General features: G+C 57.0%; 1 pseudogene; it reads left to right on the top strand.

The window, feature by feature from the left end:
- Positions 1–187: 187 nt before the first annotated feature.
- LOC142046019 (major histocompatibility complex class I-related gene protein-like) lies at positions 188–4,399 on the top strand (annotated as a pseudogene).
- The last annotated feature ends 563 nt before the right edge of the window (positions 4,400–4,962 follow it).

Below are 4,962 nucleotides of genomic sequence, written 5' to 3'. Positions count from 1 at the left end.
CTTCTGGGTTCTAGCTCAGCTCTGGGAGGCGAGTGGGGTCTGGTGGGTAGAGGTGGGTAATTGGGAGCCAGGACTCCTGGATTCTCTCCCTAGCTGTGAGGCTCTCCCACATGGGGTTATGAGTCCTGCTCTCTGGATCCCAGAGGGTGGGCTGGAGGACCAGTCTAACCCATGTCCTCTTGTCCAGGTCCAGTGGCTCAGCACAGCTGGGACATCCTGTTAACAGAGGTTCAGGGCTTCAAGGGGATCCCCAACTTCTTTGTGCTCGGGCAGGTGGACGGTCTGAGGGTGGCCTATTATGACAGCACCACCCTGGAGTTGAGCCCCACCCAGGACTGGATGAGCCGGGCCATAGAGCCCGGCTATTTCCAGAGCAAGACAGAGGAGCTGCTGGGGTACAAGGAGCTGTCCCAGTGCATCATGGGCTGGCTGCTGGAGCGCTACAACCAGACAGGCGGTGCAGGACCCCAGTGACTCCTGAGGGGCCCCCGATCCAGCCCGACTGGCCCCTGGGTGGGGGTGGGGGAAGCCCTGTCTAGGGGTCTGACCCTCAGCACAGGAGGAGACGGGGTTCTTGCTCCCCAGCTGAGCTGTGGGTACAAAGGGCTCTGCAAGGGGAAGGTGATGGGGGAGGGTAACAAAACAACCCCCAACAGCACAGCCCATGCAGAGCGGGAATGGGAAAGGCTCTGTCCCCAGAGAGCTGGTGAGTTACAACGAGGGGCTAAAGCTACCTGGTGGGGAAAGGCAGCGAGAGGGGAGCAGGGTGAGAGGGACCGAGTGAGGAGCTGGAGTGACTAGGATCCAGGGACGGGGATGGGGGGGAATCGAGGGGGAAGGTGAAGGGGGCAATGCTGAGGAGACCGGAGGGAAGCAAGCAAGCAGGCGGGGCACAGAGGGATGGTGGCAGATGAAGAGGACCATGGCGAGGGCAGGGCATGCGGGTGCCAGCAGCTCTGGGGTGGATGAGTGAGGGGAAGTGGATCTGAAGGAGGAGAGAGCGGGTGCTGGGAGGGTGAACTGAAGGGTGTGGGTGTTGTGAAAGCCGAGACACAGCTGGGGGGAGGAGGTTACCAAGGGTCATGGAGTGGGAGCTGGGGGCTGAGGAGCTTGGACTGGATACAGTGAGGTCCAGGAGATCCAGGGAGATGAGCCATGTTGGGAAGAGGATTTTGGCAGAGGTCTTGGACATGTGGGGCAGGGAGAGGACAGAGGGTTTAGGCCGAGGGAGACTATAGGGGGCTAATAGGAGAGTTGTCACAGAAAGGCTGGTAGGGCTGTCAGTGCTGCCCTGGTAATATCCTGTGGCAGATAGTTCTGCAGACCCCCGAACACTTCTTGATCCACAATCACTGTGCGACGCTGCCTCTTTTTCCCTTCCCTGGCAGGGGTGCACACGCTGCAGCTGCGGGTGGGCTGCTCCCTGTGGGATGACTCCCCCCAACCCGGGGTGCTGTAATACGCCTACAACAGCCAGGACTTCATTGGTACTGATGGGCAGCAGGGGCTGTGAGTGGTGGCCATGCAGCCAGCTGCGCTGTCCAAGCAGCGCTGGGAGGCTGACTGGCCCTGGTGCCAGTTCCTGCATCACTACCTGCAGCAGGAGTGTGTGGAGATGCTGAGGAGCCTCGTCCAGCATGGCAGGGAGACCCTGGGCGCCAGCGTGAGTGGGAGCAGCCGGAAGCATCGAGGGGGGGTGGGAGGAGGGAACTGGGGGCCCCCAAACAGCCAAGTGTGGCCCGGGGGGACCTAGCTGGGCAGGGGAGCCTGAGCACAGTCACTGGTAGGCACACACCTGGCCTCAGAGATGGGGCTGGTGCAGGAAAATGCTCCCACACTCTCTAACGTCTTATCTCCGCCCAGTGCCCCCCGAGGTCTCGGTTTCCTGCAGAGATGCCCCCAATGGCTCCATCACCATCTCCTGCCATGCCAGGGGCTTTTACCCACATCCCATCCACATCTCCTGGGTGCAGGGTGAAGAAGACATCCTGGCAGAGACAGACTCCAGTGGGATCCTGCCTAATGCCGACAGCACCTACTACACGCAGTCATGCCTGGAGATCTCCCTGCAGCAGGACGGGCACTGCTATGCCTGCTGGGTGGAGCACACCTATCATAAGCCTTTCTCCCAAATCTGGACCTTAGCGTCCAAAATCTGGGTGCTTAGCATGAACCTCCAAGCTTAATTACCAGCTTGGATCTTATCTCGCTGCCACCAGACAGGAATTACAGCCCCTGTCTCGCTCTGGTCCCCCAACTTTCCCTGGAGGGACCCCAAGACCCAGAAGCTCTGAGTCTTACCGGCAAGGGAAATACTCCACTTCCCTTCCCCCTCCCTCTCCCACCCAGACTTTCCTCTCTGGGCTAACCTGAGAGTATTGATGCAATCTCTTTACATCACAATACCAAGAAGCATATCTCCTCTATTCCACAAAGAGACAAACCCCAAATACAAGGAAACAGAAATGATTCTATCTCTATTCCCCGTCCCACCAATTCCCTGGTGCTGCAGAGTTTCACCCTCCGTAGATCTAACACAAAGAGAATTCCCTCCCCTTCGTTCCTTAGCCTACCCAGAGAGAAAAACTCAAACAAGTCTTAAAAAGAAAACTTTATATAAAAAAAAGGAAGAAAAAGACCTCAAAATTTATCTGTATCAAGATGACAATAATATAGGATCAATTGCTTAAAAGAAAAAAATGAATAAACAGTCTGATTCAAAAAGATATCCAATTTGAAACATTCCAGCAAGCTACACACATGTAAATACAACCAAAACAACATAAAAGCCTATATTGTTTTTCTACCTGTACTTACAATTTGGAAACAGAAGATTAGAAGATAGAAAGAACCTTCTCATAGCTGAGAGAGAGACAAAAGACTCAGACCCAAGACAAAGAAGACCCACAAATTCCCTCCCTTAAGCTTTTAAAAAAATCCGGTTTCCTGATTGGTCCTCTTGTCAGGTGTTTGGTTCCCTTTGTTAACCCTTTACAGGTAAAAGAAACATTAACCCTTAGCTATCTATTTATGACAACACCAGCCTGCCGGAGCCCACACTCATCTGGGGTAAGGGGGGGTGTCTGTCCCCATGCGCCCTCCTGCCTCCATTTCCATGTGCCAGCCTCCCTCCCTTCCCACCTTAGTAACCATCTCCTGTCTCCGTCCCCACAGTCCCCAGTAAGAAGGGGCCCCTGTCCCCTGGGGTCCTGGTCTCCCTAGTTCTGGCCATGCTGGCTGGGGTTGGGGCTGGTGCTGCAGTAACTGGTGTTATCATGTAGAGGAGAAATCACTCTGGTAAAGGGATGGAGGAAGGTCTCTGGAGGCAGGTCTGGGGGGGCAGAGCTCAGGGAGGGGGCAGGGTTGGAGGGCAGAGGGAGTGAGAGAAGCGGGGGAGCAGGCTCTTGTCTGAGCAGAGTACAGTGCGGGCATGTGGGCAGGGGCTCCTGGGCTCTCTTTGGGGGCAATGAAGGTTGGTCTGGCCTGGAGAGATGGGGCCAGGATCCTTTCGGGGGCTGCCTCCCTCTGGGTGAGGTGGGCGGTTTGGGTCACTGGTGGTCTTTATCTGGATGAGTTGGGATGAGGGGGTCACCAGGGGATTCCCATCTGGGTGAGGCCCCGGTACAGCAGGGAGGGTCTGATGGGGGGTCACTCCCAGGTCAGACACCCCCCATTGCCCTGCAATGACTTGCTCCCTCTCTCTGTCCAGGTCCCGTCGGACTCAGATACACCCCCAACAGCCTGTGAGTAAAACCCAGGGTACCAGCCCTGATCCCCTGTGCCATGGAAGGGAGCGGGGAGCCCGTGCGGAAAGGGCAGTGGGTGAACATGGTACTGATTCCCCCAGGGAGGGGGGTTTCTGTGGGGGAATCTCAGCCCTGACCAGCCCCCATGCTCATACACTGATGCCACCTCTGGGCTGGTCCCTTCTGTCTCCCCAGCTGGAGAGGATGCTGGTCCCAGTTCCGCGTCATGATGGGAGGGGCCCTGTTCCCACGGATACCCCAGCGTGAGACCCTGGCCCTCAACACAGAGTGACCCTGCCCCAGCTACATACCCTGCCAGCCTTGAGATCCCAACCTCCATGATCCTCCCACCCAGGGTGCCGGGCTCCGCTAGTGTCTTGCTCATGTGTGATAGTGACAGAGAGTTGGCGGCATTGGGAGCTCTTCGTGACAAGGGGCATCGGGGACCGTCTGTTACAGGGATGGGGGGGCCGGTGCTGTGTTACAGGGATTTGGGGGTGTCGGTGGCTACTTGTTACAGGGATTTGGGCTCAAACACCTTGAGGCTTTTGTTTCTGTGTCTCACAGGTTTTTGTGCCTCATCTCCCTGCCCAGCTGCTGTGGGGCCCTTTCTCAGGCTGATGCCCTGCCTGGGCTTTGCCCTGAGATCCCAGGTATGTTTCCCCTGCATCTACTCATGGAGCTAATTCACTCCCTGACTTCATGGAGTGTTTTTGCACAGTTGATGCTCGGGTTTCTCTTTTACTATTTAAAACAGTGGTCCCTAAAGGCCCTGGCGGAGATCGTGGGCCCGTCATGCTGGGCACTGCCCAGACCACAACTAAGATCAGGGGCCCGTCATGCCGGGTGCTGCCCAGACCCCGACCAAGATCAGGGTCCCGTCATGCCCACACCTGCAGTGAGAGACAGACTCTGCCCTGAATTGCTCACCAAACAAACAGCGCAGACAGTTTAAGACCCCGTCCCTTGTGTCCCAGACCCCCGTACTCTGGTTCAGCATCTCTCTGAGATGCAGGACCTGGTTCCCCTCTCATGCAGCCAAGCTTCTCCACACTCAGCTCCCCTCTCCCCAATGCTGTCCCTGCTGATTCACCCTGGGGACAGCAAGCGGGGAATCAGCCCCCAAACCCTCATCCCAGTCAGAGGTGGGCTCTGGCTCTGGTCCCTGCTGGCGTACACCTCCCATGGATTGCCCCAGCCCTGCTTCATCAGGGTG

The sequence above is a fragment of the Chelonoidis abingdonii genome, unplaced genomic scaffold (genome assembly GCF_003597395.2).
Source record: "Chelonoidis abingdonii isolate Lonesome George unplaced genomic scaffold, CheloAbing_2.0 scaffold0377, whole genome shotgun sequence".
In the NCBI taxonomy this organism is placed as follows: Eukaryota; Metazoa; Chordata; order Testudines; family Testudinidae; genus Chelonoidis; species Chelonoidis abingdonii.
This window is presented reverse-complemented; position numbering and strand designations above follow the sequence as displayed.